Here is a 19,698-nt window from a genome sequence, read left to right on the forward strand (position 1 = left end):
CCCCCAGCTCATGCCCTGTGTCTCTCTCCCCCTTCCCCCCACCCCCCGCTCATGCCCCCTGTCTCTCTCCCCTTTTCCCCCACCCCCCGCTCATGCCCCGTGTCTCTCTCCCCTTCCCCCCAACTCCCGTTCATGCCCCGTGCATCCCTCCTTTCCACCCACTCCCTCGCTCATGCCCCATGTGTCTCTCCCCTCCCCCCAGCCCCGCTAATGCCACGTGTCTCTCCCCTCTCCCCCACCCCCCGCTAATGCCCTGTGTGTCTCTCCCCTTTCCCCCACCCCCCGCTCATGCCCGTGTCTCCCTTGTGTTACCCCCCATCCCCCGCTCATGCCCCGTGTCTCCCTTGTGTTACCCCCCACCCCCCTCTTGCCCCGTGTCTCCCTCCTGTTACCCCCCCACCCCCCGCTCATGCCCGTGTCTCCCTGTGTTACCCCCCACCCCCCGCTCATGCCCCGTGTCTCTCCCCTTCTCCCCCCGCTCATGCCCCGTGTCTCCTTCCTTTCCCCCACCCCCCGCTCATGCCCTGTGTGTCTCTCCCCTTCCCCACCACCCCCCGCTCATGCCCCTTGTGTCTCTCCCCTTCCCCTCCACACCCCGCTCATGCCCCGTGTGTGTCTCCCCTTCTCCCCCACCCCCACTCATGCCCCGTGTGTCTCTCCCCTTCCCCCCACCCCCTCTCATGCCTTGTGTCTCTCTCCCCTTCCCCCCACCCCCGCTCATGCCCCGTGTCTCTCTCCCCCACCTCCCCACCCCCCGCTCATTCCCCGTGTCTCTCTCCCCTTCCCCCCACCCCCCACTCATGCCCTGTGTGTCTCTCCCCTTCCCCACTACCCCCCGCTCATGCCCCCTGTGTCTCTCCCCTTCCCCCCCACACCCCGCTCATGCCCCGTGTGTCTCTCCCCTTCTCCACCACCCCCACTCATGCCCCGTGTGTCTCTCCCCTTCCCCACCCCCTCTCATGCCCCGTGTCTCTCTCCCCTTCCCCCCACCCCAGCTCATGCCCCGTGTCTCTCTCCCCCACCTCCCCACCCCCCCGCTCATGCCCCGTGTCTCTCTCCCCTTCCCCCCACCCCCCGCTCATGCCCTGTGTCTCTCTCCCCTTCCCCCCACCCCCCGCTCATGCCCCCTGTCTCTCTCCCCTTCCCCCCCACCCCCCGCTCATGCCCCGTGTCTCTCTCCCCTTCCCCCCAACTCCCGTTCATGCCCCGTGCATCCCTCCTTTCCACCCACCCCCCGCTAATGCCCTGTGTGTCTCTCCCCTTTCCCCCAACCCCCCGCTCATGCCCGTGTCTCCCTTGTGTTACCCCCATCCCCCGCTCATGCCCCGTGTCTCCCTTGTGTTACCCCCACCCCCCTCTTGCCCCGTGTCTCCCTCCTGTTACCCCCCCACCCCCGCTCATGCCCCGTGTCTCCCTTGTGTTACCCCCTACCCATAACTGTCTCCCGTTACCCCCACCACCCGCTCATGCCCCGTGTCTCCCTGTTACCCCCCACCCCCCGCTCATGCCCCGTGTCTCTCCCTTCTCCCCCGCTCATGCCCCGTGTCTCCTTCCTTTCCCCCACCCCCGCTCATGCCCTGTGTGTCTCTCCCCTTCCCCACTACCCCCCGCTCATGCCCCCTGTGTCTCTCCCCTTCCCCCCCACACCCCGCTCATGCCCCGTGTGTGTCTCCCCTTCTCCCCCACCCCCACTCATGCCCCGTGTGACTCTCCCCTTCCCCCCACCCCCTCTTATGCCCCGTGTCTCTCTCCCCTTCCCCCACCCCCGCTCATGCCCCGTGTCTCTCTACCCCACCTCCCCCACCCCCCGCTCATGCCCCGTGTCTCTCTCCCCTTCCCCCCAACCCCCGCTCATGCCCTGTGTGTCTCTCCCCTTCCCCACTACCCCCCGCTCATGCCCCCCTGTGTCTCTCCCCTTCCCCCCCACACACCGCTCATGCCCCGTGTGTCTCTCCCCTTCTCCCCCACCCCCACTCATGCCCCGTGTGTCTCTCCCCTTCCCCCACCCCCGCTCATGCCCCGTGTCTGTCTCCCCTCCCCCCCACCCCCCGCTCATGCCCCGTGTCTCTCTCCCCTTCCCCCCCACCCCCCGCTCATGCCCCGTGTCTCTCTCCCCTTCCCCCCCACCCCCGCTCATGCACCGTGTCTCTCTCCCCTTCCCCCCACCCCGATTATGCCCTGTGTCTCTCCCCCCGAGCCCCCCACCCCCCGCTCATGCCCCGTGTCTCTCTCCCATTCCACCCACCCCCGCTCATGCCCCGTGTCTCTCTCCCCTTCCCCCCACAACCCACTCATGCCCCGTGTCTCTCTCCCCTTCCCCCCACCCCCGCTCATGGTCCGTGTCTCTCTCCCCTTCCCCCCACCCCCGCTCATGCCCTGTGTGTCTCTCCCCTTCCCTCGCTCATGCCCCGTATCTCCCTCCTTTCCCCTCAATCCTGCTCATGCCCCGTGTGTCTCTCCCCTTCCCCCCACCCCCTGCTCATGCCCCGTGTGTCTCTCCCATTCCCTCCCACCCCCTGCTCATGCCCCGTGTGTCTCTCTCCTTCCCCCCCACCCCCCGCTCATGCCCCATGTGTCTCTCCCCTCCCCCCACCCCCGCTAATGCCCTGTTTGTCTCTCCCCTTCCCCCCACCCCCAGCTCATGCTCCGTGTCTCTACCCCCATCCCCCGCTCATGCCCCGTGTCTCCCTTGTGTTACCCCCCCTCTCATGCCCTGTGTCTCCCTGATTTTACCCCCCCAACCTCCCGCTCATGCCCCGTGTCTCCCTTGTGTTACCCCCCCACCCATAACTGTCTTCCGTTACCCCCCACCACCCGCTCATGCCCCGTGTCTCCCTGTGTTACCCCCCACCCCCCGCTCATGCCCCGTGTCACCCTCCTTTCCCCCACCCCCCGCTCATGCCCCCTGTGTCTCTCCCCTCACCCCCACCCCGCGCATGCCCTGTGTGTCTCTCCCCTTCCCCCCCACCCCCCGCTCATGCCCCGTGTGTCGCTCCCCTTCCCCCCCACACCCCGCTCATGCCTCGTGTGTCTCTCCCCTTCCCCCCACCCCTGCTCATGCCATGTGTCTCTCTCCCCCACCTCCCCACCCCCGCTCATGCCCCGTGTCTCTCTCCCCTTCCCCCCACCCCCCGCTCATGCCCTGTGTCTCTCTACCCTTCCCCCCATCCCCCACTCATGCCCCGTGTCTGTCTCCCCTCCCCCCACCCCCCGCTCATGCCCAGTGTCTCTCTCCCCTTCCCCCCCACCCCCCGCTCATGCCCCGTGTCTCTCTCCCCTTCCCCCCCACCCCCGCTCATGCACCGTGTCTCTCTCCCCTTCCCCCACCCCGATTATACCCCGTGTCTCTCTCCCCTACCCCCCCATCCCCCGCTCATGCCCCGTGTCTCTCTCCCCCTCCCCCCACAACCCACTCATGCCCCGTGTCTCTCTCCCCTTCCCCCCACCCCCATGGTCCGTGTCTCTCTCCCCTTCCCCCCCCACCCCCCGCTCATACCCTGTGTGTCTCTCCCCTTCCCTCGCTCATGGCCCGTATCTCCCTCCTTTCCCCTCAATCCTGCTCATGCCCCGTGTGTCTCTCCCATTCCCCCCACCCCCTGCTCATGCCCCGTGTGTCTCTCCCATTCCCTCCCACCCCCTGCACATGCCCCGTGTGTCTCTCTCCTTCCCCCCCACCCCCCGCTCATGCCCTGTGTCTCTCTCCCCTTCCCCCCTCCCGTTCATGCCCCGTGCATCCCTCCTTTCCACCCACTCCCCCGCTCATGCCCCATGTGTCTCTCCCCTCCCCCCACCCCCGCTAATGCCACGTGTGTCTCTCCCCTCCCCCCCCGCTAATGCACTGTGTGTCTCTTCCCTTTCCCCCCACCCCCCGCTCATGCCCCGTGTCTCTCTCCCCTTCCCCCCCACCTCCCGTTCATGCCCCGTGCATCCCTCCTTTCCCCCCACTCCCCCGCTCATGCCCGATGTGTCTCTCCCCTCCCCCCACCCCCGCTAATGCCATGTGTGTCTCTCCCCTCCCTCCCACCCCCGCTAATGCCCCGTGTCTCCCTTGTGTTACCCCCATCACCCGCTCATGCCCCGTGTCTCCCTTGTGTTACCCCCCCTCTCATGCCCTGTGTCTCCCTGATTTTACCCCCCCAACCTCCCGCTCATGCCCCGTGTCTCCCTTGTGTTACCCCCCACCCATAACTGTCTTCCGTTACCCCCACCACCCGCTCATGCCCCGTGTCTCCCTGTGTTACCCCCCACCCCCCGCTCATGCCCCGTGTCTCTCCCCTTCTCCCCCACCCCCGCTCATGCCCCGTGTCACCCTCCTTTCCCCCACCCCCCCACTCATGCCCCCTGTGTCTTTCCCCTCACCCCCACCCCGCGCATGCCCTGTGTGTCTCTCCCCTTCCCCCCCACCCTGCTCATGCCTCGTGTGTCTCTCCCCTTCTCCCCCACCCCCGCTCATGCCCCTTGTGTCTCTACCCTTCCCCCCCACCCCTGCTCATGCCCTGTGTCTCTCTCCCCTTCCCCCCCAACCCCGCTCATGCCAAGTGTCTCTCTCCCCTTCCCCCCAACCCCGCTCATGCCCTGTGTCTCTCTCCCCCACACCCCCCACCCCCACTCATGCTCCATGTCTCTCTCCCCTTCCCTCCACCCCCTGCTCATGCCCCGTGTCTCTCTCCCCTTCCCCCACCCCCCGCTCATGCCCCGTGTCTCTCTCCCCTTCCCCCCCACCCCCGCTCATGCCCCGTGTCTCTCTCCCCTTCCCCCCCACCCCCGCTCATGCCCCGTGTCTCTCTCCCTTCCCCCCCACCCCCCTCTCATGCCCCACGTGTCTGTCCCCTTCCCCCATCCCCCGCTCATGCCCCGTATCTCCCTCCTTTCCCGCAATCCTGCTCATGCCCCGTGTGTGTCTCCCTTTCCCCCGCACCCCCCGCTCACGCCCCATGTGCCTCTCCCCTTCCCTCCCACCCCCTGCTCATGCCCCGTGTGTCTCTCCCCTTCCCCCCACCCCTGCTCATGCCCCGTGTGTCTCTCCCCTTTCCCCCACCCCCCGCTCATGCCCCGTGTCTCCCTACTGTTCCCCCTGCTCATTCCCCATGTCTCTCTCCCCTTCCCCCCACTCATGCCCTGTGTCTCTCTCCCCTCCCCCCACCCCCCGCTCATGCCCCGTGTCTCTCTCCCCTTCCCCCACCTCCCGTTCATGCCCCGTGCATCCCTCCTTTCCCCCCACTCCTTCGCTCATGCCCCATGTGTCTCTCCCCTCCCCCCACCCCACGCTAATGCCATGTGTGTCTCTCCCCTCCCCCCACCCCCGCTAATGCCCTGTGTGTCTCTCCCCTTCCCCACACCCCCAGCTCATGCCCCGTGTCTCCCTTGTGTTACCCCCATCCCCCGCTCATGCCCCGTGTCTCCCTTGTGTTACCCCCCACCCCCTCTCATGCCCCGTGTCTCCCTCATGTTACCCCCCCAACCCCCGCTCATGCCCCGTGTCTCCTTTGTGTTACCCCCCACCCATAACTGTCTTCCGTTACCCCCACCACCCGCTCATGCCCCGTGTCTCCTTGTGTTACCCCCGACCCCCCGCTCATGCCCGGTGTCTCTCCCCTTCTCCCCCACCCCCTGCTCATGCCCCGTGTCTCCCTCCTTCCCCCACCCCTCGCTCATGCCCCGTGTGTCACTCCCCTCACCCCCACCCCGCGCATGCCCTACGTGTCTCTCCCCTCCCCCCACACCCTGCTCATGCCCCGTGTGTCTCCCTTCCCCCCACACCCCCCGCTCATGCCCCGTGTGTCTCTCCCCTTCCCTCCCACCCCCTGCTCATGCCCCATGTGTCTCTCCCCTTCCCCGCACCCCTGCTTATGCCCCGTGTGTCTCTCCTCTCCCCCCCACCCCCCGCTCATGCCCCGTGTCTCCCTACTGTTCCCCCCGCTCATTCCCCATGTCTCTCTCCCCTTCCCCCACGCCCCGCTCATGCCCCGTGTCTCCCTCCTTTCCCCCCACCCCCCGCTCATGCCCCGTGTGTCTCTCCCCTCACCCCCACCCCGCACATGCCCTGTGTGTCTCTCCCCTTCCCCCCCACAACCCACTCATGCCCCGTGTCTCTCTCCCCTCCCCCCCACCCCCCGCTCATGCCCCGTGTCTCTCTCCCCTTACCCCCACCTCCCGTTCATGCCCCGTGCATCCCTCCTTTCCCCCCACTCCTTCGCTCATGCCCCATGTGTCTCTCCCCTCCCCCACCCCCGCTAATGCCATGTGTGTCTCTCCCCTCCCCCCCACCCCCGCTAATGCCCTGTGTGTCTCTCCCCTTCCCCCCACCCCCAGCTCATGCCCTGTGTCTCCCTTGTGTTACCCTGCATCCCCCGCTCATGTCCCGTGTCTCCCTTGTGTTACCCCCCACCCCCCTCTCATGCCCCGTGTCTCCCTAATGTTAACCCCCCAACCCCCGGCTCATGCCCCGTGTCTCCCTTGTGTTACCCCCCACCCATAACTGTCTTCCGTTACCCCCACCACCCGCTCATGCCCCGTGTCTCCCTGTGTTACCCCCTACCCCCGCTCATGCCCCGTGTCTCTCCCCTTCTCCCCCACCCCCTGCTCATGCCCCGTGTCTCCCTCCTTCCCCCCACCCCCGCTCATGCCCCGTGTGTCTCTCCCCTCACCCCCACCCCGCGCATGCCCTACGTGTCTCTCCCCTCCCCCCACACCCCGCTCATGCCCCGTGTCTCTCTCCCCTTCCCCCACCCCCCGCTCATGCCCCGTGTCTCTCTCCCCTTCCCCCCCACCCCCCGCTCATGCCCTGTGTCTCTCTCCCCTTCCCCCCCACCCCCCTCTCATGCCCCATGTGTCTCTCCCCTTCCTCCCTTCCCCCGCTCATGCCCCGTATCTCCCTCCTTTACCGCAATCCTGCTCATGCCCCGTGTGTGTCTCCCTTTCCCCCCCACCCCCCCGCTCACGCCCCATGTGTCTCTCCCCTTCCCTCCCACCCCCTGCTCATGCCCCGTGTGTCTCTCCCCTTCCCCCCACCCCTGCTCATGCCCCGTGTGTCTCTCCCCTCCCCCCCACCCCCCGCTCATGCCCCGTGTCTCCCTACTGTTCCCCCCCGCTCATTTCCCATGTCTCTCTCCCCTTCCCCCCACCCCCACTCATGCCCCGTGTCTCTCTCCCCTTCCCCCCACTCCCCGCTCATGCCCCGTGTCTCTCTCCCCTTCCCCCCACCTCCCGTTCATGCCCCGTCCATCCCTCCTTTCCCTCCACTCCTTCGCTCATGCCCCATGTGTCTCTCCCCTCCCCCCACCCCACGCTAATGCCATGTGTGTCTCTCCCATTCCCCCCACCCCCGCTAATGCCCTGTGTGTCTCTCCCCTTCCCCCCCACCCCCAGCTCATGCCCCGTGTCTCCCTTGTGTTACCCCATCCCCCGCTCATGCCCCGTGTCTCCCTTGTGTTACCCCCCACCCCCCTCTCATGCCCCGTGTCTCCCTCATGTTACCCCCCCAACCCCCGCTCATGCCCCGTGTCTCCTTTGTGTTACCCCCCACCCATAACTGTCTTCCGTTACCCCCACCACCCGCTCATGCCCTGTTTCTCCCTGTGTTACCCCCTACCCCCCGCTCATGCCCCGTGTCTCTCCCCTTCTCCCCCACGCCCCGCTCATGCCCCGTGTCTCCCTCCTTTCCCCCCACCCCCCGCTCATGCCCCGTGTGTCTCTCCCCTCACCCCCACCCCGCACATGCCCTGTGTGTCTCTCCCCTTCCCCCCCACAACCCACTCATGCCCCGTTTCTCTCTCCCCTCCCACCCACCCCCCGCTCATGCCCCGTGTCTCTCTCCCCTTACCCCCACCTCCCGTTCATGCCCCGTGCATCCCTCCTTTCCCCCACACCTTCGCTCATGCCCCATGTGTCTCTCCCCTCCCCCCACCCCACGCTAATGCCATGTGTGTCTCTCCCATTCCCCGCACCCCCGCTAATGCCCTGTGTGTCTCTCCCCTTCCCCCCACCCCCAGCTCATGCCCTGTGTCTCCCTTGTGTTACCCTGCATCCCCCGCTCATGTCCCGTGTCTCCCTTGTGTTACCCCCCACCCCCCTCTCATGCCCTGTGTCTCCCTCATGTTACCCCCCCAACCCCCGGCTCATGCCCCGTGTCTCCCTTGTGTTACCCCCCACCCATAACTGTCTTCCGTTACCCACACCACCCGCTCATGCCCCGTGTCTCTCCCCTTCTCCCCCACCCCCTGCTCATGCCCCGTGTCTCCCTCCTTACCCCCACCCCCCGCTCATGCCCCGTGTGTCTCTCCCCTCACCCCCACCCCGCGCATGCCCTACGTGTCTCTCCCCTCCCCCCCACACCCTGCTCATGCCCCGTGTGTCTCCCTTCCCCCCACCCCCCGGTCATGCCCCGTGTGTCTCTCCCCTTCCCTCCCACCCCCTGCTCATGCCCCGTGTGTCTCTCCCCTTCCTGCACCCCTGCTCATTCCCCGTGTGTCTCTCCCCTCCCCCCCGCCCCCCGCTCACGCCCCGTGTCTCCCTACTGTTCCCCCCGCTCATTCCCCATGTCTCTCTCCCCTTCCCCCACCCCCCGCTCTCATGCCCCGTGTCTCTCCCCTTCTACCCCACCCCCGCTCATGCCCCGTGTCACCCTCCTTTCCCCCACCCCCTGCTCATGCCCCCTGTGTCTCTCCCCTCACCCCCACCCCGCGCATGCCCTGTGTGTCTCTCCCCTTCTTCCCCACCCCCTGCTCATGCCCCGTGTGTCTCTCCCTTCCCCCCACCCCACAATGATGTCCCGTGTATCTCTCCCCTTCCCCCCCACTCCCCGCTCATGCCCCGTGTGTCTCCCTCCTTTCCCTCCACCCCTCGCTCATGCCCCGTGTGTCTCTGCCCTCCCCCCCACGCCCGCTCATGCCCCGTGTGTCTCTCCCCTTCCCCCCACCCCCTGCTCATGCCCCGTGTGTCTCTCCCCGCCCCCCACCCCCGCTCATGCCCCGTGTCTCTCTCCCCTTCCCCCCACCCCCGCTCATGCCCCGTGTCTCTCTCCCCTTCCCCCCCACCCCCCACTCATGCCCTGTGTATCTCTCCCCTTCGCCCGCTCATGCCCCGTATCTCCCTCCTTTCCCCCCAATCCTGCTCATGCCCCGTGTGTCTCTCCCCTTCCCCCCAGCCCCTGCTCACACCCCGTGTGTCTCTCCCCTTCCCTCCCACCCCCTGCTCATGCCCCGTGTGTCTCTCCCCTTCCCCCCCACCCCCCGCTCATGCCCCGTGTGTCTCTCCCCTTCCCCCCACACCCCGCTCATGCCCCGTGTGTCTCTCCCCTTCCCCCCACCCCCCGCTCATGCCCTGTGTGTCTCTCTCCCCTTCCCCCCACCACCCGCTCATGCCCCGTGTGTCTCTCCCCTTCCCCCCACCCCCCGCTCTCACCCCGTGTGTCTCTCCCCTTCCCCCCACCCCCTGCTCATGCCCCGTGTGTCTCTCCCTTCCCCCCACCCCACAATCATGTCCCGTGTGTCTCTCCCCTTCCCCCCCACTCCCCGCTCATGCCCCGTGTGTCTCCCTCGTTTCCCTCCACCCCTCGCTCATGCCCCGTGTGTCTCTGCCCTCCCCCCCACGCCCGCTCATGCCCCGTGTGTCTCTGCCCTACCCCCCACCCCCGCTCATGCCCCATGTGTCTCTCCTCTTCCACCCACCCCCTGCTCATGCCCCGTGTGTCTCTCCCCTTCCCCCCACCCCCCGCTCATGCCCCCTGTCTCGCTCTCCCCTTCCCTCCTACCCCCCGCTCATGCCCTGTGTCTCTCTCCCCTTCCCCCTACCCCCAGCTCATGCCCTGTGTCTCTCTCCCCTTCCCCCCACCCCCCGCTCATGCCCCCTGTCTCTCTCCCCTTTTCCCCCACCCCCCGCTCATGCCCCGTGTCTCTCTCCCCTTCCCCCCAACTCCCGTTCATGCCCCGTGCATCCCTCCTTTCCACCCACTCCCTCGCTCATGCCCCATGTGTCTCTCCCCTCCCCCCAGCCCCGCTAATGCCACGTGTCTCTCCCCTCTCCCCCACCCCCCGCTAATGCCCTGTGTGTCTCTCCCCTTTCCCCCACCCCCCGCTCATGCCCGTGTCTCCCTTGTGTTACCCCCCATCCCCCGCTCATGCCCCGTGTCTCCCTTGTGTTACCCCCACCCCCCTCTTGCCCCGTGTCTCCCTCCTGTTACCCCCCCACCCCCCGCTCATGCCCCGTGTCTCCCTTGTGTTACCCCCTACCCATAACTGTCTCCCGTTACCCCCACCACCCGCTCATGCCCGTGTCTCCCTGTGTTACCCCCCACCCCCCGCTCATGCCCCGTGTCTCTCAACTTCTCCCCCCCGCTCATGCCCCGTGTCTCCTTCCTTTCCCCCACCCCCCGCTCATGCCCTGTGTGTCTCTCCCCTTCCCCACCACCCCCCGCTCATGCCCCTTGTGTCTCTCCCCTTCCCCTCCACACTCCGCTCATGCCCCGTGTGTGTCTCCCCTTCTCCCCCACCCCCACTCATGCCCCGTGTGTCTCTCCCCTTCCCCCCACCCCCTCTCATGCCTTGTGTCTCTCTTCCCTTCCCCCCACCCCCGCTCATGCCCCGTGTCTCTCTCCCCCACCTCCCCACCCCCCGCTCATGCCCCGTGTCTCTCTCCCCTTCCCCCCACCCCCCACTCATGCCCTGTGTGTCTCTCCCCTTCCCCACTACCCCCCGCTCATGCCCCCTGTGTCTCTCCCCTTCCCCCCCACACCCCACTCATGCCCCGTGTGTCTCTCCCCTTCTCCCCCACCCCCACTCATGCCCCGTGTGTCTCTCCCCTTCCCCACCCCCTCTCATGCCCCGTGTCTCTCTCCCCTTCCCCCCACCCCCGCTCATGCCCCGTGTCTCTCTCCCCCACCTCCCCACCCCCCGCTCATGCCCCGTGTCTCTCTCCCCTTCCCCCCACCCCCCGCTCATGCCCTGTGTCTCTCTCCCCTTCCCCCCACCCCCCGCTCATGCCCCCTGTCTCTCTCCCCTTCCCCCCCACCCCCCGCTCATGCCCCGTGTCTCTCTCCCCTTCCCCCCAACTCCCGTTCATGCCCCGTGCATCCCTCCTTTCCACCCACCCCCCGCTAATGCCCTGTGTGTCTCTCCCCTTTCCCCCCACCCCCCGCTCATGCCCGTGTCTCCCTTGTGTTACCCCATCCCCCGCTCATGCCCCGTGTCTCCCTTGTGTTACCCCCCACCCCCCTCTTGCCCCGTGTCTCCCTCCTGTTACCCCCCCACCCCCCGCTCATGCCCCGTGTCTCCCTTGTGTTACCCCCTACCCATAACTGTCTCCCGTTACCCCCACCACCCGCTCATGCCCCGTGTCTCCCTGTTACCCCCCACCCCCCGCTCATGCCCCGTGTCTCTCCCCTTCTCCCCCCCGCTCATGCCCCGTGTCTCCTTCCTTTCCCCCACCCCCCGCTCATGCCCTGTGTGTCTCTCCCCTTCCCCACTACCCCCCGCTCATGCCCCCTGTGTCTCTCCCCTTCCCCCCCACACCCCGCTCATGCCCCGTGTGTGTCTCCCCTTCTCCCCCACCCCCACTCATGCCCCGTGTGTCTCTCCCCTTCCCCCCACCCCCTCTTATGCCCCGTGTCTCTCTCCCCTTCCCCCCACCCCCGCTCATGCCCCGTGTCTCTATACCCCACCTCCCCACCCCCCGCTCATGCCCCGTGTCTCTCTCCCCTTCCCCCCAACCCCCGCTCATGCCCTGTGTGTCTCTCCCCTTCCCCACTACCCCCCGCTCATGCCCCCTGTGTCTCTCCCCTTCCCCCCCACACACCGCTCATGCCCCGTGTGTCTCTCCCCTTCTCCCCCACCCCCACTCATGCCCCGTGTGTCTCTCCCCTTCCCCCACCCCCTCTCATGCCCCGTGTCTCTCTCCCCTTCCCCCCACCCCCGCTCATGCCCCGTGTCTCTCTCCCCCACCTCCCCACCCCCCGCTCATGCCCCGTGTCTCTCTCCCCTTCCCCCCACCCCCCGCTCATGCCCTGTGTCTCTCTACCCTTCCCCCATCCCCCACTCATGCCCCGTGTCTGTCTCCCTTCCCCCCACCCCCCGCTCATGCCCCGTGTCTCTCTCCCCTTCCCCCCCACCCCCGCTCATGCCCCGTGTCTCTCTCCCCTCCCCCCCCACCCCCGCTCATGCACCGTGTCTCTCTCCCCTTCCCCCCACCCCGATTATGCCCTGTGTCTCTCCCCCCTAGCCCCCCACCCCCCGCTCATGCCCCGTGTCTCTCTCCCGTTCCACCCACCCCCGCTCATGCCCCGTGTCTCTCTCCCCTTCCCCCCACAACCCACTCATGCCCCGTGTCTCTCTCCCCTTCCCCCCACCCCCGCTCATGGTCCGTGTCTCTCTCCCCTTCCCCCCACCCCCCGCTCATGCCCTGTGTGTCTCTCCCCTTCCCTCGCTCATGCCCCGTATCTCCCTCCTTTCCCCTCAATCCTGCTCATGCCCCGTGTGTCTCTCCCCTTCCCCCCACCCCCTGCTCATGCCCCGTGTGTCTCTCCCATTCCCTCCCACCCCCTGCTCATGCCCCGTGTGTCTCTCTCCTTCCCCCCACCCCCCGCTCATGCCCTGTGTCTCTCTCCCCTTCCCCCCTCCCGTTCATGCCCCGTGCATCCCTCCTTTCCACCCACTCCCCCGCTCATGCCCCATGTGTCTCTCCCCTCCCCCCACCCCCGCTAATGCCACGTGTGTCTCTCCCCTCCCCCCCACCCCCCGCTAATGCACTGTGTGTCTCTTCCCTTTCCCCCCACCCCCCGCTCATGCCCCGTGTCTCCCTTGTGTTACCCCCATCCCCCGCTCATGCCCCGTGTCTCTCTCCCCTTCCCCCCCACCTCCCGTTCATGCCCCGTGCATCCCTCCTTTCCCCCCACTCCCCCGCTCATGCCCGATGTGTCTCTCCCCTCCCCCCACCCCCGCTAATGCCATGTGTGTCTCTCCCCTCCCTCCCACCCCCGCTAATGCCCTGTTTGTCTCTCCCCTTCCCCCCACCCCCAGCTCATGCTCCGTGTCTCCCTTGTGTTACCCCCATCCCCCGCTCATGCCCCGTGTCTCCCTTGTGTTACCCCCCCTCTCATGCCCTGTGTCTCCCTGATTTTACACCCCCAACCTCCCGCTCATGCCCCGTGTCTCCCTTGTGTTACCCCCCCACCCATAACTGTCTTCCGTTACCCCCACCACCCGCTCATGCCCCGTGTCTCCCTGTGTTACCCCCCCACCCCCCGCTCATGCCCCGTGTCTCTCCCCTTCTCCCCCACCCCCGCTCATGCCCCGTGTCACCCTCCTTTCCCCCACCCCCCGCTCATGCCCCCTGTGTCTCTCCCCTCACCCCCACCCCGCGCATGCCCTGTGTGTCTCTCCCCTTCCCCCCCACCCCCCGCTCATGCCCCGTGTGTCGCTCCCCTTCCCCCCCACACCCCGCTCATGCCTCGTGTGTCTCTCCCCTTCTCCCCCACCCCCGCTCATGCCCCTTGTGTCTCTATCCTTCCCCCCCTCTCATCCCCTGTGTCTCCCTGATTTTACCTCCCCAACCTCCCGCTCATGCCCCGTGTCTCCCTTGTGTTACCCCTCCACCCATAACTGTCTTCCGTTACCCCCACCACCCGCTCATGCCCCGTGTCTCCCTGTGTTACCCCCCACCCCCCGTTCATGCCCCGTGTCTCTACCCTTCTCCCCCACCCCCGCTCATGCCCCGTGTCACCCTCCTTTCCCCCACCCCCCGCTCATGCCCCCTGTGTCTCTCCCCTCACCCCCACCCCGCGCATGCCCTGTGTGTCTCTCCCCAACCCCCCACCCCCCGCTCATGCCCCGTGTGTCGCTCCCCTTCCCCCCCACACCCCGCTCATGCCTCGTGTGTCTCTCCCCTTCCCCCCACCCCCGCTCATGCCACGTGTCTCTCTCCCCCACCTCCCCACCCCCCGCTCATGCCCCGTGTCTCTCTCCCCTTCCCCCCACCCCCGCTCATGCCCTGTGTCTCTCTACCCTTCCCCCCATCCCCCACTCATGCCCCGTGTCTGTCTCCCCTCCCCCCACTCCCCACTCATGCCCAGTGTCTCTCTTCCCTTCCCCCCCACCCCCCGCTCATGCCCCGTGTCTCTCTCCCCTTCCCCCCCACCCCCGCTCATGCACCGTGTCTCTCTCCCCTTCCCCCACCCCGATTATACCCCGTGTCTCTCTCCCCTACCCCCCCATCCCCCGCTCATGCCCCGTGTCTCTCTCCCCTTCCCCCCACAACCCACTCATGCCCCGTGTCTCTCTCCCCTTCCCCCCACCCCCATGGTCCGTGTCTCTCTCCCCTTCCCCCCCACCCCCGCTCATACCCTGTGTGTCTCTCCCCTTCCCTCGCTCATGCCCCGTATCTCCCTCCTTTCCCCTCAATCCTGCTCATGCCCCGTGTGTCTCTCCCCTTCCCCCCACCCCCTGCTCATGCCCCGTGTGTCTCTCCCATTCCCTCCCACCCCCTGCACATGCCCCGTGTGTCTCTCTCCTTCCCCCCCACCCCCCGCTCATGCCCTGTGTCTCTCTCCCCTTCCCCCCTCCCGTTCATGCCCCGTGCATCCCTCCTTTCCACCCACTCCCCCGCTCATGCCCCATGTGTCTCTCCCCTCCCCCCACCCCCGCTAATGCCACGTGTGTCTCTCCCCTCCCCCCCGCTAATGCACTGTGTGTCTCTTCCCTTTCCCCCCACCCCCCGCTCATGCCCCGTGTCTCTCTCCCCTTCCCCCCCACCTCCCGTTCATGCCCCGTGCATCCCTCCTTTCCCCCCACTCCCCCGCTCATGCCCGATGTGTCTCTCCCCTCCCCCCACCCCCGCTAATGCCATGTGTGTCTCTCCCCTCCCTCCCACCCCCGCTAATGCCCTGTTTGTCTCTCCCCTTCCCCCCACCCCCAGCTCATGCCCCGTGTCTCCCTTGTGTTACCCCCATCACCCGCTCATGCCCCGTGTCTCCCTTGTGTTACCCCCCCTCTCATGCCCTGTGTCTCCCTGATTTTACCCCCCCAACCTCCCGCTCATGCCCCGTGTCTCCCTTGTGTTACCCCCCCACCCATAACTGTCTTCCGTTACCCCCACCACCCGCTCATGCCCCGTGTCTCCCTGTGTTACCCCCCACCCCCCGCTCATGCCCCATGTCTCTCCCCTTCTCCCCCACCCCCGCTCATGCCCCGTGTCACCCTCCTTTCCCCCACCCCCCGCTCATGCCCCCTGTGTCTTTCCCCTCACCCCCACCCCGCGCATGCCCTGTGTGTCTCTCCCCTTCCCCCCCACCCCCCGCTCATGCCCCGTGTGTCGCTCCCCTTCCCCCCCACACCCTGCTCATGCCTCGTGTGTCTCTCCCCTTCTCCCCCACCCCCGCTCATGCCCCTTGTGTCTCTACCCTTCCCCCCCACCCCTGCTCATGCCCTGTGTCTCTCTCCCCTTCCCCCCCAACCCCGCTCATGCCAAGTGTCTCTCTCCCCTTCCCCCCAACCCCGCTCATGCCCCGTGTCTCTCTCCCCCACACCCCCCACCCCCACTCATGCTCCATGTCTCTCTCCCCTTCCCTCCACCCCCTGCTCATGCCCCGTGTCTCTCTCCCCTTCCCCCCACCCCCCGCTCATGCCCCGTGTCTCTCTCCCCTTCCCCCCCACCCCCGCTCATGCCCCGTGTCTCTCTCCCCTTCCCCCCCACCCCCCTCTCATGCCCCATGTGTCTCTCCCCTTCCCCCATCCCCCGCTCATGCCCCGTATCTCCCTCCTTTCCCGCAATCCTGCTCATGCCCCGTGTGTGTCTCCCTTTCCCCCGCACCCCCCGCTCACGCCCCATGTGCCTCTCCCCTTCCCTCCCACCCCCTGCTCATGCCCCGTGTGTCTCTCCCCTTCCCCCCACCCCTGCTCATGCCCCGTGTGTCTCTCCCCTCCTCCCCACCCCCCGCTCATGCCCCGTGTCTCCCTACTGTTCCCCCCGCTCATTCCCCATGTCTCTCTCCCCTTCCCCCCACCCCCCACTCATGCCCCGTGTCTCTCTCCCCTCCCCCCCACCCCCCGCTCATGCCCCGTGTCTCTCTCCCCTTCCCCCCACCTCCCGTTCATGCCCCGTGCATCCCTCCTTTCCCCCCACTCCTTCGCTCATGCCCCATGTGTCTCTCCCCTCCCCCCACCCCACGCTAATGCCATGTGTGTCTCTCCCCTCCCCCCACCCCCGCTAATGCCCTGTGTGTCTCTCCCCTTCCCCCCACCCCCAGCTCATGCCCCGTGTCTCCCTTGTGTTACCCCCATCCCCCGCTCATGCCCCGTGTCTCCCTTGTGTTACCCCCCACCCCCTCTCATGCCCCGTGTCTCCCTCATGTTACCCCCCCAACCCCCGCTCATGCCCCGTGTCTCCTTTGTGTTACCCCCCACCCATAACTGTCTTCCGTTAAACCCACCACCCGCTCATGCCCCGTGTCTCCTTGTGTTACCCCCTACCCCCCGCTCATGCCCTGTGTCTCTCCCCTTCTCCCCCACCCCCTGCTCATGCCCCGTGTCTCCCTCCTTCCCCCACCCCTCGCTCATGCCCCGTGTGTCACTCCCCTCACCCCCACCCCGCGCATGCCCTACGTGTCTCTCCCCTCCCCCCACACCCTGCTCATGCCCCGTGTGTCTCCCTTCCCCCCACACCCCCCGCTCATGCCCCGTGTGTCTCTCCCCTTCCCTCCCACCCCCTGCTCATGCCCCATGTGTCTCTCCCTTTCCCCGCACCCCTGCTCATGCCCCGTGTGTCTCTCCTCTCCCCCCCACCCCCCGCTCATGCCCCGTGTCTCCCTACTGTTCCCCCCCGCTCATTCCCCATGTCTCTCTCCCCTTCCCCCACCCCCCGCTCATGCCCCGTTTCTCCCTCTGTTACCCCCTACCCCCCGCTCATGCCCCGTATCTCTCCCCTTCTCCCCCACGCCCTGCTCATGCCCTGTGTCTCCCTCCTTTCCCCCCACCCCCTGCTCATGCCCCGTGTGTCTCTCCCCTCACCCCCACCCCGCACATGCCCTGTGTGTCTCTCCCCTTCCCCCCCACAACCCACTCATGCCCCGTGTCTCTCTCCCCTCCCCCCCACCCCCCGCTCATGCCCCGTGTGTCGCTCCCCTTCCCCCCCACACCCCGCTCATGCCTCGTGTGTCTCTCCCCTTCCCCCCACCCCCGCTCATGCCACGTGTCTCTCTCCCCCACCTCCCCACCCCCCGCTCATGCCCCGTGTCTCTCTCCCCTTCCCCCCACCCCCGCTCATGCCCTGTGTCTCTCTACCCTTCCCCCCATCCCCCACTCATGCCCCGTGTCTGTCTCCCCTCCCCCCACCCCCCACTCATGCCCAGTGTCTCTCTTCCCTTCCCCCCCACCCCCCGCTCATGCCCCGTGTCTCTCTCCCCTTCCCCCCCACCCCCGCTCATGCACCGTGTCTCTCTCGCCTTCCCCCACCCCGATTATACCCCGTGTCTCTCTCCCCTACCCCCCCATCCCCCGCTCATGCCCCGTGTCTCTCTCCCCTTCCCCCCACAACCCACTCATGCCCCGTGTCTCTCTCCCCTTCCCCCCACCCCCATGGTCCGTGTCTCTCTCCCCTTCCCCCCCACCCCCGCTCATACCCTGTGTGTCTCTCCCCTTCCCTCGCTCATGCCCCGTATCTCCCTCCTTTCCCCTCAATCCTGCTCATGCCCCGTGTGTCTCTCCCCTTCCCCCCACCCCCTGCTCATGCCCCGTGTGTCTCTCCCATTCCCTCCCACCCCCTGCACATGCCCCGTGTGTCTCTCTCCTTCCCCCCCACCCCCCGCTCATGCCCTGTGTCTCTCTCCCCTTCCCCCCTCCCGTTCATGCCCCGTGCATCCCTCCTTTCCACCCACTCCCCCGCTCATGCCCCATGTGTCTCTCCCCTCCCCCCACCCCCGCTAATGCCACGTGTGTCTCTCCCCTCCCCCCCGCTAATGCACTGTGTGTCTCTTCCCTTTCCCCCCACCCCCCGCTCATGCCCCGTGTCTCTCTCCCCTTCCCCCCCACCTCCCGTTCATGCCCCGTGCATCCCTCCTTTCCCCCCACTCCCCCGCTCATGCCCGATGTGTCTCTCCCCTCCCCCCACCCCCGCTAATGCCATGTGTGTCTCTCCCCTCCCTCCCACCCCCGCTAATGCCCTGTTTGTCTCTCCCCTTCCCCCCACCCCCAGCTCATGCCCCGTGTCTCCCTTGTGTTACCCCCATCACCCGCTCATGCCCCGTGTCTCCCTTGTGTTACCCCCCCTCTCATGCCCTATGTCTCCCTGATTTTACCCCCCCAACCTCCCGCTCATGCCCCGTGTCTCCCTTGTGTTACCCCCCCACCCATAACTGTCTTCCGTTACCCCCACCACCCGCTCATGCCCCGTGTCTCCCTGTGTTACCCCCCACCCCCCGCTCATGCCCCATGTCTCTCCCCTTCTCCCCCACCCCCGCTCATGCCCCGTGTCACCCTCCTTTCCCCCACCCCCCGCTCATGCCCCCTGTGTCTTTCCCCTCACCCCCACCCCGCGCATGCCCTGTGTGTCTCTCCCCTTCCCCCCCACCCCCCGCTCATGCCCCGTGTGTCGCTCCCCTTCCCCCCCACACCCTGCTCATGCCTCGTGTGTCTCTCCCCTTCTCCCCCACCCCCGCTCATGCCCCTTGTGTCTCTACCCTTCCCCCCCACCCCTGCTCATGCCCTGTGTCTCTCTCCCCTTCCCCCCCAACCCCGCTCATGCCAAGTGTCTCTCTCCCCTTCCCCCCAACCCCGCTCATGCCCCGTGTCTCTCTCCCCCACACCCCCCACCCCCACTCATGCTCCATGTCTCTCTCCCCTTCCCTCCACCCCCTGCTCATGCCCCGTGTCTCTCTCCCCTTCCCCCCACCCCCCGCTCATGCCCCGTGTCTCTCTCCCCTTCCCCCCCACCCCCGCTCATGCCCCGTGTCTCTCTCCCCTTCCCCCCCACCCCCCTCTCATGCCCCATGTGTCTCTCCCCTTCCCCCATCCCCCGCTCATGCCCCGTATCTCCCTCCTTTCCCGCAATCCTGCTCATGCCCGTGTGTGTCTCCCTTTCCCCCGCACCCCCCGCTCACGCCCCATGTGCCTCTCCCCTTCCCTCCCACCCCCTGCTCATGCCCCGTGTGTCTCTCCCCTTCCCCCCACCCCTGCTCATGCCCCGTGTGTCTCTCCCCCTCCTCCCCACCCCCCGCTCATGCCCCGTGTCTCCCTACTGTTCCCCCCGCTCATTCCCCATGTCTCTCTCCCCTTCCCCCCACCCCCCACTCATGCCCCGTGTCTCTCTCCCCTCCCCCCCACCCCCCGCTCATGCCCCGTGTCTCTCTCCCCTTCCCCCCACCTCCCGTTCATGCCCCGTGCATCCCTCCTTTCCCCCCACTCCTTCGCTCATGCCCCATGTGTCTCTCCCCTCCCCCCACCCCACGCTAATGCCATGTGTGTCTCTCCCCACCCCCCACCCCCGCTAATGCCCTGTGTGTCTCTCCCCTTCCCCCCACCCCCAGCTCATGCCCCGTGTCTCCCTTGTGTTACCCCCATCCCCCGCTCATGCCCCGTGTCTCCCTTGTGTTACCCCCCACCCCCTCTCATGCCCCGTGTCTCCCTCATGTTACCCCCCCAACCCCCGCTCATGCCCCGTGTCTCCTTTGTGTTACCCCCCACCCCATAACTGTCTTCCGTTACCCCCACCACCCGC

This window comes from Ambystoma mexicanum, chromosome 6q (genome assembly GCF_040938575.1).
Source record: "Ambystoma mexicanum isolate Mex_15411 chromosome 6q, UKY_AmexF1_1, whole genome shotgun sequence".
NCBI lineage: Eukaryota > Metazoa > Chordata > Amphibia > Caudata > Ambystomatidae > Ambystoma > Ambystoma mexicanum.